The sequence below is a fragment of the Papaver somniferum genome, chromosome 2, assembly GCF_003573695.1.
Source record: "Papaver somniferum cultivar HN1 chromosome 2, ASM357369v1, whole genome shotgun sequence".
NCBI lineage: Eukaryota > Viridiplantae > Streptophyta > Magnoliopsida > Ranunculales > Papaveraceae > Papaver > Papaver somniferum.
The window spans coordinates 48,345,120-48,358,812 of record NC_039359.1 but is presented as its reverse complement, the minus strand read 5'-3'; positions in this window follow the sequence as shown (position 1 = coordinate 48,358,812).

Below are 13,693 nucleotides of genomic sequence, written 5' to 3'. Positions count from 1 at the left end.
TTGTTGGATGTACATGGATGCTTTAGCATTCTTCTTCCTACTCTCCTTAAGTAAATTTTTTTGGTCTTGATCTAGAGTTGATGTATCTTCAATTTCATCATACCCACTTTCTATAATCTCCCACACATCTTGTGACATAAACAAGGTCTTCATTTTGATGGCCCAAAAATCATAATTTGTCCATGGAAAAGAGATATTGATGGTTGTTGAATGTATAAACTTGAATTGCTAGTACTTGCGATTGATTTGGTTGATGATTGATTGAAGAAATGGGTTTTTTCTTTTTTGGATCTACTTTTTGAGAATTTTAAATGTTGCTTATTTTTGAGATTTAATGGATAGAAATTGATTTTTCTTCACTCTCCAAGATCAGATTCACTTGATCTATGCTCTGATACCAATTGTTAGATATTTGGTTGAATTTATGATGAAGATTAGAAGGATTTTTGATCATGAAGGAGTGGGAAACTAATAGTTTCTACTCACTCTATTTTCTTTTGATTTCTTTCTTCATAATAATTTCTCTCTCTACACATGGTCAATATAAGACCATATAGATAAGATGACATGTGGACATCTATTGTCCATACAATTCTACTACTACTTATATTCTTACACTCCTATTACATTTGAACATTATATTAACACTCAACACAAACTTACTCTTCTTCAAGATGCATCATCTAAAGGAAACCTTACAAAACAAAACACAAATAAGAATATCAAAACCAAATTAACCAAAATCCAAACTCATACTGACAAATCTTGCAAAAATAAGAGGAAATGTAATTGAATTTAGGGCGAGAGGAGAAAAGATGATCTGCTAGAAATTTCGCGAAGATGAACGAAGAAGGATAAGCGGCGGAGTTAGAGGCTTCGGTTTTTAGGGTTTCGTAAAAAGAAAGTGGAGGGTGCGATAGTGACGAATAAGGAACTTCGGGAGAGAGGCGGAGGTTTCTATTAGGTTTGGGAGGAGAAATGAGTTCGGTTTTTAATTTTAAGAACATGTAGGGTGGTGGAAGAAGTTTGATTTTCACGAAAAAGATTAGGGGGAGATTTTGATGCCTTAAAATTGGTGCATTTTTTAGATTTACTTTAAAAATGCTTTGAATTTTGATGATAATAAATGTCTTTAGCTTCATTATCTTAGATAAAAAGATAATTGAAATTTTAATAATCGAATTCTGTACGTTTTGCCACATCACCGTGGCAACATCATATCTTATTTCCACACCAGTAATCCGTATGATGAAAAAAGTTAATATTTGTCTAACCTGTTTTTAGGTGCGGAAAAAGATGCCTCTTTATGCCACATCTATTATGTACTGAGGAGAAAACCAGTCTGTTGCCACATTATTGATGGATGTGTGGCAAGGAGGTGCCGCAATACACCCATTTTCTTGTAGTGGATCTGTTCCACGGCTGGTCATAAATTGAAAGAAATTTTTTGAAAAACAAAAGGAAAAAATTAACCACTCCCCCACACTTAAACATTACATTGTCCTCGATGTAATTGAGTCATCCAACGTAAAATTTAAGATGAGAAATTAATAATATGCCAAAATAAACAAATAAAAATAAAATTAGAAAATAGAATTACCTACTGGAATATACATAAAGGATCCCCATAAACTAATAACCTGAAAATTTGGGGATCAATCCAAAATACAGTATTTACAAATGACAGCTTCGCACTTATGTTATAATGATGCGGAGACACTGCAACTATCAAAAACATAGACTTACCTCCAAACCAAGTTTTTACAACACAAGGAAGTGTGTAAAGAACATAATATAGGGATTCTATGGGGACTGGGAAACATCAATTGGTTCATGGACGATTTCGGAAATAGGCAAATCCATTGGGTATTTAGATGCAAAGTACTCCAACAAAATTTTAGAAGCACACAATTCTAACCGTAAATTAGGTAACTTTTGGAAGTATAGGGGTCTAGAAACAACCTCTAAGTTCGATGAATTATCTTGTGAGATAGATTCATCTATGAAATTAGGTAAATCATCTACACAATCATCCACAGGGTCATCTACAAATTTTGTCTGGAACAGAGAGTCACTACAAGACTGATCATCATCATCATTTAATAATTTTTGACATTCCAGGATTCTCAATCTTTGTTACAAACTAGGTGGTGTGTATTTGTAATACTTCTCATATATCATTAGAGGAGATTCTTCACTTACCATTTGTGGAGCAAAAACTCCATACTGTTGCCTATGCATATATTCACCAAGCGTCATCTCAGATGAAGTTGCCTGATAATTTGACTTTCTACGCTTATATTCCGCCGTCATCTTAGGTGACGTATCCTCAGAAGAAGTCATCAATCTCAACAAGTCCCTGAAAAGAAATACAAAAAGAAACGCATAAAAAGGAAAAAATAATGAAAATACTATACAAAATAAAAAATAAACCTAAAAATTAATCTAAAAACAAATCTGCGTCGGCGGCACCAAAATTAATGTGATTTTTAATTTGTTGTAGTAGTAAGATTCGAACTCTAAGACATGTGAAGATTTAATTAAAGCGAGAGTTACTGGGCCTAGGAGTTCACCGAATTCATATCATAAGGTTCAATTATTTATTCTTCAGCAATTATAGCTCAATAAATAAAAACATGGACTCTTATTTTTTGCCAAGGTAGATTCTCAAAAGATTAGTTGTAAATCCTAAGTATGGGACATCAAAATACCCAAGCAAGCATGACCCATCAAATTAAATGACAACCAATTAATTCAAATCATAAATCAATTTTAATTAGTGCAAAAGTCATATAGAGAATAAAATAAATTCACCCATGTATGAAAATCGGATTCATCCGTCGACCCAGAGTAGGGGTTTAACTTCTCATATTGTAGACACGCTCAAAATTCATTTTTATTGCTCAAAAGTGCTTACAAGAGGTGAAGGGATAAGAAAACTGAGTTTCGCAACGCTGTAAAGCCATTACAAAACTGTTAGAATGAATATTACAGAAAACTATTGTTTTTATCTGTCGCAGAAAACTGTCGTTCCAGGTAGAAACAGTGACAGTTTTAAACGACATACTACAAGCGTAGTCTGTTCTTCTTCTTCTTCTTCTTTTCTGTAGCAGCAGAAAAATCTTCTCCGCAACCCTCTGTTCTTATCCCCAGTCACTCGATACCAGCTCTGTGGAAGCCAAGGCTTGTATTTATACTCACAGGGCCCTCAAATCTTCGAGTCAATGCCCCATATTTTTTCTTTAAAGTCTCACAGATTTTATTCTTCTTTCCTTCCATTCACGCGTCAACAGTAGCTGTCAATGGTTTCCAAAACTGGATGATTGATATTTCAGAAGAGATAATATCTCTTTATCCTCAGCGATATACCGAACATAAACCAAAATACTGAAATATTTCTTCCCTGCTTGCTATGAAGAATTTGTTTCCATTTTCTTTCTCTGCTTTTGTCTTTTACGTGCTTAATTGCTTCCAACAGTACACTTCCACTCGTGCAATATACAGTTAACACGTAGTCAAAACTCATACAACACACTATCTATACGTAACTTCCCGTGAAAACAAACACCGAGTTTACCTCCTTTTCTGTTTTAACCAAGCTTGACGTAGCCCACCTATTTTCTCGAATCTGACTAACCTACCAACCCTGCTTAATATCTACCATTCATTATCAATCCACAACAGAGACTAAAACCAAATAAAACTCTCCCAAGTCGAGTAACAGAAGGCAAGTAATAATTCTCCCCTGTTTTGCTTGAACCGAACATAATCTCCCTATATTTTGGAAATCACAGATCATACCAACCCTGTTTGGTCCATTGGAGAAAACCCAATTGATTTAACCCTTTTAACTTCATTAACACACCTTCAATTATCGGACCCTAGTTTCTACCGGAACTGGTTTACATTAAATCCACGATTCTAGCCAATTGCAATCTTAACTGAACACATTACCAGTCCTGTTAGACCGAAATCAAGATATCCAAATGATTACAGCCATTTAGTCTCACTATAAGACCTCCAAAATCCAAACCCTAATTCTACTTGTTGAAACCAAATTTCCGCTAAATTACAGTATTCAAAATGTTGAAGAAAGGTTCCCCTTATCCAATTATCTGGGATGGCGATAATAACTGAGATGCCCCTTAGTAATTAGGCTGCCCCTTATCCAAAACTGGGAGTCCGAATAACACGTGTCCTCCGGTTGTAAATAACATCTTTTTCGAGCCAATTTTCCACAAGATCTTATTCTTCCAAAAACAACTAAAACAAGTTTATTAGTGATAAAATGAGTCCCAGCTAATGTATTTATGGGTGAAAATGCGTCGCACTTTCGTTCTTATCATTTGGCAGCCAGCAGCATTGTGGTAGGGCCGCGTAGCTTTGGCACAGTGGTGCGGCGGGCACAGTTGGCATGCCTTGGCGCGGAGATGTGGCTGGCATGGCATGCCTTTGGCATAGTGATGCGGATGGCATGGTTGGCATGCCTTGGCGCGGAGATGGGGCTGGCATGGTGGGCATGCCTTGGCGCGGAGATGTGGTTGGCATGGTATGTCATTGGCACCGTGGTGCTGCTGGAATGTTCGGCATGCCTTGACGCGGAGATGTGGCTGGCATGGTATGCCATTGGCATCGTGGTGCGGCTGGCATGGTTGACATGCCTTGACGCGGAGATATGGCTGGCATGGTATGTCATTGGCACTATGGTGCGGTTGTCATGGTTCGCATGCCTTGGCGCGGAGATGTGGCTGGCATGGTATACCATTGGCACTGTGGTGCGGCTGGGATGGTAAGCATGTCTTGGCGCGGAGATGTGTCTGGCATGGTATTCCATTGGCACTATGGTGCGGCTGGCATGGTTGGCATGCTTTAGCGTGGAGATGTGGATGGCATGATATGCCGTTGGCACCATGGTGCGGCTGGCATGGTTGGAATGCCTTGGCGCGGAGATGTGGCTGGCATGCTATAATATTGGCACTGTGGTGCGGCTGGCATGGTATGCCATTGGCACCATGCTGTGGCTGGAATGGTATGCCATTGGCACCATGGTGCGGATGGCATGGTTGGCATGCCTTGGCGCGGAGATGTTTCTGGCATGGTATGCCATTGGCATTATGGTGCGGCTGGCATGGTTGGCATGCCTTGGCGCGGAAATGTGGCCGGCATGGTATGTCATTAGCATTGCGGTGCGCCTGGCATGGTTGGCATGCCTTGGCGCGGAGATGTGGCTGGCATGGTATACCATTAGCACCTGGTGCGGCTGGCATAGTTGGCATGCCTTGCCGCGGAGAAGTGGCTGGCATGGTATGCCATTGGCACTGTGGTGCGGCTGGATGGTTGGCATGCCTTGGCGCGGAGATGTAGCTGGCATGGTATGACATTGGCACTGTGGTGCGGCTGGCATGGTTGGCATGCCTTGGCGCGGAGATGTGGCTGGCATGGTATGCCATTGGCACTGAGGTGCGGCTGGCATGGTTGGCATGCCATTGCGCAGAGATGTGGCTGGCATGGTTGGCATGCCTTGGCGCGGAGATGTGGCTGGCATGGTTGGCATGCCTTGGCGCGGAGATGTGGCTGGCATAGCATGCAATTGGCACGTTTGGCTAGCATGCGTGGCTGGCATGTGTAGAGATGATGCCGGTCAGTACCGAGGGCTCTGCCGTGGATCATGACATATACGTAAAAAAAGGTAACCCAATAATTTTACACAGACATGTTGAACGGTTCAACAAATGTGCTAGTGGCGACATTATTACTCAAGTGTGACGTCACTGTTTGACTAAGGTTTTACGATTTTAACCCTAAGCTAAAAAAACCACCATCAACACTATTATATCATAGAAAAACCCTGCAAGGCCCTTGTACATGTCAACAAAAGGCTCAGCAGTCCACAGACCATTTTCCTGCGAAATGCACATGGTCTCAGTTGCTTCCATTTTAAAGAAAAGAAAGAGTAAATCTTTATGTGCTGAAACCCTTTGCCACGGTCAAATACCCTATGTCCATAATTCAGACCCTGAACTTTAAGAAAAAGGGAAGAGACATGAATTGCCACTGCCTTTGAAAGAGATCTGGTCCAAGTTGCCGAGAGCAGATTGCTTCTCATAAGAATAGCTGCAAATAAACTGTGGACTGCAGCTTTGCAAAACAAACAGCTCTTGGAATTCCAGTTGTCGGCAAAGTACCCCATTGATATAAAACTCCTAAAAACATTTGTTACACTCCACCAAGCAGTTGAAACCCATCTGAATTTCCACCTCAAATAATCAACCCGTATCCAGACATAGAAAATTTGAGTCAACAGGAGCAAATATTTAGTCGCAAGGCTAAAAACATGAATTCCCAGCCTAAAAAAGAACTGACCATCACACAAGGTTGTGGTGCTTCTATTAAGGTCAACCAGTGGACCCGACCCCCTTGTGATCATTTCCCGAAGGTAAGCTGTACTAAGAGTACCTCTGTCATCACTAGTCTTGAACTTGTGTGCATTGGGACAATGTAGATTCGCAACCCTTTCTTTAACTACCAAGAGCAGTACACAAGTAAGCACCACTAGTTAAAACCAATTTCCACTTCACAAGTACCAGCAATTTTACTTCAATTGAAGAGTAAGCATATACGAGAGCTTGATTTCTCCAGCCTTGATCCTTCAAATTCAACACACTTCGAGTATCAATCCAAACAAGCAGGTCTAGTCTCATAACTGGAAACATCCCATGCCACTCACTGTGTAGATAGATTCTTCAAGTAGCTCAGTAAAAACCCAAGTGAAAACAACACCACTTGTTATGCTCCACAACCCAGATGGAACCAATCGGTATTTCCACCTCAAGTAGCCTACCCACAGCAGCATTTTACGAATCTGAAATACCTCGAGTAAATCTGAGTTCCCAGTATAATACCCACTGGCATCATATAACTATTGTAGATATTAGGTGAAGGTAATAGATGATGCACAGTTAACCCCCTTCCTAAAATGCTGAGCTCCTTGTGCAGAGAACTCCAAATGATATGCGTAACTGTCAGTATAAGTAATGGAGAGTGCAGACAAGTATCAATCCTTGCAAGATATACATGAGTGCTAAGATTTGTGTGAACGGTGAATATAAGAACCGAATTTCGAAACTTTTTCAAAAGAAGCTGGTGCACATCACCGTCTTTTCTATCAATGACTTCAAGCAACTGACATTTAAGATGAAAGAAAAAAAAATCTGCTCCTTTCATACCAAGGACTTAAGCATTCCATGGATGTGCCTTGTTAAATCTCACCACTCTAGCCAATAATGGAAAGAAATATTTATTGCGCGCTGACAATTCAGCAAGCATCTCACTGTTATCACCAAAATCACCCATTTTAACACAATTTATAACAATCTGAGTATGAATCTTTGCATCACGGAACTTATTACTCCACCAACCACTTGAGAACAGCTTGAATTTCCACCGCAAGTACTCAATGCACAACAACACATTTACAATATGAAGTACCATGAGCAAGACCTGAGTTTTCAACCTTCTTACACAACACCGGCTACATGTATCATCTTCCTTTGCTATGTGTAATAAACCCAACCAGTAATAGATGTTTGAAAGAAAAAATTGAGTTGTACCACTAGGCTGAATTGATAATATAAACATCGAAAGAGTTTGAAACTCCTTTAGAATGATCTGGAGCACATCACTGTGTCTTTCAACTATAACCATGTCCATGAGTAGTTTCACATGAAGACCCTTTGCTATAAAAAACAAGAGTATATTTTCTTTCCCAACATTGAAACTCCAGCATTAGGTACAAACATAAGGTTCATTCTGAGCATAATACAAACAACACACTCCACTCAAGGCCGAGTTCAAAAAAATTTCATTAAGCCAATAAAAGGAAACACCATCATCAGTAAAACTTCTCATAACACTATCATGAAGTGTACTAAATAATTCCAGTGTCATTCCAGTTTTAAATGCCTTAATCCACATGCGTATCAAAATTGCATTTCTCTTGGCCATATTAACAAACACTTCCTGTACCTCCCCATGTTTAACCATCCATGCCAAAATAAAAGTAAAAATTCTATTCTTATCTGGCATTTTAACAAACAGATGCCTCTCAACATAAGATTCAACTTCATTAGCACATAAAAGATAAATTGATTGTATAGATGAAAAATTGGATGTATACCCAAAGCTAGAAGGAAATCGAAGAACCAATTTATCAGCACATTTACCTCGATCAAATAAGAAACGAGAATCATCAAGTTTGAAGTGGATACAAGCCATACCTAGAATTGTGCTGTGGAGAAAGAACAATTTGTTCAAACATTAACATTTTCCTGGTGTTCTGAAAAAAAAATTGACGCAATCTCGCAGAAGTAGATCATTCACGCCATTGTTTGTGAACTTCACTTCCCATATTTTGAATTCATTTGATCATAAATTGAAAGAAACTTCCTTTTTGTCGACAGCGGAAGGAATTGAATTAACCACAGTTGAAACTTCTTCAAAGAAATAAGAAGGAATCAACTCCAATTCTGAAAATTCATCAACAGCTGTAGAAGGAACTTTCACTCTGCAAGGAGATGGATAAGATGGAGCAGTACACTTGTGTAATAGGATCGATCTTAATCTCTTTGATACCTTGTCGATATTTTTTAACCACCTTCGAAGGCAAGAATTTTGAGATGGAGAGTTAATTCTTTCCAACCAAAACTTATACCAATATATGCATCCTTCTAAATCCTCTGTTGCTAACCTTTCCAATTTCTTTATCGGCACCAATTTTCCATTCATTTGTACCCACTTTTCATTCTGTAAATCCATTTCGGCAACCATGATTAGGATATGGATCGAAACGGCTCTAGATACCAATTATCATGCACCTGAGTACGATGACAATATTTGGATCATAAATTGGTATAGATAGATGGGGTTTATTCTCAAACCACATGGTAAGAGCCTACTGGTTCAGAGAACACATCCTAGATGAAGAAGAAATTCTACTTGGATTCATTAACAATTCGATAAGGTTTCCATCACAGACCACTAGCCTTATATAGCTAGGTTAAGAGTAAAGACAACTACTATTTAGTACCCTTACAAATGATAAACAGTAACTACTACTACTAATCCACTCGGATATGATAAGGGCACTCCATTACGATACTGGGTGCAGTACGGTATATCTTGTGTTTTGTTTGTGTATGTGTTTCGTTATCGTCTGTCTCTCTTGTATTTGTCTCATGTTTGGTTCAAATCACCAATTGCCCTTTGTGATCATGTGTTCCACTGCGCTCGGAATGCCAATTTCCCCAACATCCTTGACTATAACTTGAGTCTCGGTGCTGGTTTTGAGTTTAATACACACTCAATCATGCATCTTGTAACGGCGAAATATTTCATAAGACAAAGAAGGCGAAGAGCAATCACGCGACGATATGAAAGAGTGCGAAAGAACAGTTACGCGATGAAGATAATGCAAAGACCAACTTCATCAGGGAAGCGCGAAGAACCAAGTGGGAGCGTGATAAATAGGGACAATTTCCAAAAGCCTGATGTGTAAGACAAACTAAAATAGAATCAGACAACTATGATCCTGCACGTGAAATTTGGTTTTCTTCTACTGTGAAAATCATCTAAGGAGCTAGAAGACATTTTAGGAAGAGAGACACAAAATATCTCTTTCTTCTTCTCTTTCATTCTCCACCACCACAAAATATCTGCTTCTTCTTCTTTTTCATCCTCCACCAAAACTCCCTTTAATGGAGTCTCCATGGATATCAATGTAATTCTCATACTCATAGTAAACAACCCATGGATGTAGATCGTTTCATAGATCGAACCACGAAAAAAAATCTCGTGTCTATTTACATTTCTGACACTTTTATCTTTAATTTCATGGTGTATGATGTTAGATGTAGGAACTATAAACATAATATCATGAGGGGTGTAGTTGTGGGATTTTCCGCAACTACACGTCTTGAATTCAAAGCCGCATTGACTATAACTTGAGTCTCCGTGATGGTTTTGAGTTTATTATCAGTGCCGTGTTCCTTTACCCTCTGTTTCATATATTGATCTTTTAGGACAGGTTGAATCAAGGGGATTGCCGAAATAAAGAATGACAATTCAATAAACTTCTGAAAAGTTGATGAAACCTGTATGACAAAAAGAAAAATGGGGAACAAACTTCGAATTTGTTTGTATTCGACAAATTTGCGACTACCCTTACTAATGGAAATACATGCAGAATATAAAATTTTATGCTTTCACGGAAATGGTATTGTCAAAACTGAATAATATACTGGAACAACAAGAACTTTATGAACATCTATTTTATTTCATCCAACATCAAAATTATGTCCTCATTCAATTTTTTCTAAATTAGGTCTTCACTTTTCATTCTAAAACTAATATACATGGAAAACTGTAGCCCGTATATATGAACCGAGTTTGACTTGTGACAAAGGGCGTAAATAGTATGCTTATATCTGTTACATATGATGTTCCTAAGAAATTTCTAACCTAATATTCAACTGATAAAATGGAAAGCTCTACACAAGATTATGTTAGAAACAAAGTAACACAAAACAACCATTCAAAAAGGGGACATCCAAATAATACCTTGTAGTCAGGGACGGAACCAGGATTTTAAGTTCGGGTGGACTAATAAGCTCTACGAACGTCATCACGATGATATAAGGGGTACTCCAGTATTGAGGTTCGTAATCCCGGGTCACGTTGAAAATTAAAAACATCAACTCTAGTGGAACCAGGTTGCTGTAACTTAATCCGTTGAACCCAGCGTCTTCATGTTCCACTCTTTGGAAAGGATCAGTTTCAACTCTTGCAACCATTAGCTTCATCACATTCAATATTTTGTACTCCTTCAACACTAATATCTCCACTATCAACCCCATGAGCATTAGGCACAACTTGAATTGGTTCTAAATTATCAACATTAGACGAGGAAGAAATACTTTTCGCCGGCAAATAAAATGAATCTATTCTTCCCTTTTTAGGCAGTGGACATTTGCTCATTATAACCTGAATTTCAAAGATACACATACACCCGTTAGAATTCCCTGTTCCAATTGATATTTCAAAATTAACCTTGACCCCCAATACAAAATAAAATGAATGAAATTTAATTGCATGTTCCCAATTGAATTGAAAATTAAAAGTTAACTGATGTAGGACATCTATCTGTTCTCAACGTATCAACTGTCCCCGTTGATCCCTTTTCGTTTGTATCAACAATGGTTGTTGATCCCTTGTGTATGTTTTAGTTTACTTGCTTTGCAAGTCCTTTACTTTCCTAGTTTAGGTAGAATTCCTTTTATTTTCTTTTAGTCGGTTCCTGTAGAACCTATATAAAGGCTAAGCCTTCTTGTTTAGAGTTTAACAATCTTTTAATCAATCAATTATGAATATTATTATATTTATCAAACTCTAAAGTCTTGATCCTAGAATCAGATTTTATTAAGTTTCTGACGAAACTTAAAGTCTCTTCTCATCCCCAGCAACTAGTTTGCTTTCATCTCTACCAATCCTGGTCTGTACCACATCAGTTGGTATCACATACAGAGTTTTTAGATTCTTATCTAGAAACAGATCCTTACCCAACTTCCGCATAACTCAAAACCCTATTCCATAAAAAAAGAAAAAAAACCTAGCTTTCTTATTCTCGTTTTTGATCATGGATAAATTAAATATGGAAGATCTTCTGCAGCTGAGACTAGAACTATCAACAAATATTCAAAAATATAAAGAGAAAATCATGGAGAATCGTCGTATATTTTTTCGCCGTGTGGAAGATGGAAGTAAACTGTATAGACTTCATTGTGTCAGAGAATATGAAAAGCAAAGATTGGAGAAGCTTGAAGAGTATATCGCTAAACGTGAAAAAGCTGAAGTTGAACGTAAAAAACGTGAAAAGTGTAGGTTTGCTTTAGCTAAATGTGAAATCCAATTACAAAAGCTGATTTTGTTGACCTTAAAACTGTTTTCGCAAAGTTGGAAACAAGTATCATATCTTTCTTCGAAACTGTTGAGATTATTAGTCTCACATTGTATGGGCAATTAAGATCCTGCGGTTTATAATCTCTTAAGGCCTCTCCACTCATTGCCAATTGGATTTGAGTTGGATGCCCGTATTCTAACATGGTATCAGAAGCAGGCTATTTGTGACGAATCAGTTGACCGCACCTTTACTCTGCGTCAACCGATTTATTGTTTGTCCACGTGTTAGACCCTACGAGGCTACATGTGAGGGGCGTGTTGAGATTATTAGTCCCACATTGTATGGGCAATTAAGATCCTACGGTTTATAATCTCTTAGGGCCTCTCCACTCATTACCAATTGGGATCATCATCTTTTAATGCTTCCGTAGCTGTTTCGGCTACCTCTTTAACACAAAGGAGTTGGAAGTTCCCGTGGAAGAAATAAAACCTACTTCTGCAGAGAAAGAGGAAATCAGGTTAAACAAGTTTCTTCTTCTACTCAAGAAGTTTTTTTTATCATCTGTGGGTGTTAAAGATGTGTTGCCTACACCTGTTCGTGAAGCAGTGAACATGGTTTCTCCAGAAAATCATGTAGACAAAGCTTCGCTTGTTTTTGAGGAGATTATTGATAAACAAATTACAAGATCTCAATTTAATGACTTTAAGGAAATGTTTAGGAAGTTCCATGAAGTCCCGATTGAACCAGTTATTATAGTTTCTTCTCGAACATATGAAGAAACTCATGTTCCTCTACAAGAAGCAAATTTGTGGCGTGTTTTTGGAGTTTTCGATGCACATGTACGGCTTCATGTTGAGAAATTCCCGCGGCTCGTAAAACTTCGGCAGTGATGATGTTGAAATCAGAAATAACCAGGTTGAGGGGAGTGAAAGCGTCTCATGCTGGTAGTCCCCATGCTGCTATCACTTCTTCATGGCTGATGGTTTTGGATTGAACGTCAGTCCTACCCCTAACCAAAGGATACCAAAAGCACCAAAATAAAGTATACTGCAGGCACGAAACACAATTGTAGCCTTACTTTTTGGTTCCATGGTCAATAGTAATTACAACAAACCTTTTGATCCACAAAAGAAAAATAGATGAGTCAGACACCATTGGAATACGAATATTGTAATTAGGAAAAATTAAAACACAACCATACACGATTTCAGCAAGAAAAAAAGAAGAAGAAAGAACTAGAATGTGAACAAACCTGAAGTGAAACCTGTGATTTATATGTTCTTATTTTTTTCTAATGTCCTCCAAGAAAACCCTCTACTTCGTCTTCTGGCTCCAACAAAATTGCCTGATTTTCAATATTTCCACTGTGCACTTCCATCTCAATCACATTGAAGATAAAAACAACAATAAAGTCCCTGTCTATTTCCTATAACATAAGTGCAACCAAGACAACGAACCGGACTTTATTGTTCACAAACCAAATTTGAACTTACAAAGAACTGTATGTAAATAGGAAGACAAAGTAGGCAAACACATTTGTCGTATGCAGATTAGAACGAGTAGCACTAGCTAGATAGGTAGTCAACTCCTCGTTTAAATGTGACCCATCATAATTAGATGCCTGCAAAAATACCATATGTAAGCATATATCTGTCACGCCCCGTTATAGAAGGAGAAAGTTAGTCTAATACACGTCCTAGATCTGCTTAAGTTTAAATTCTATAATGCATTTCCAGTTCC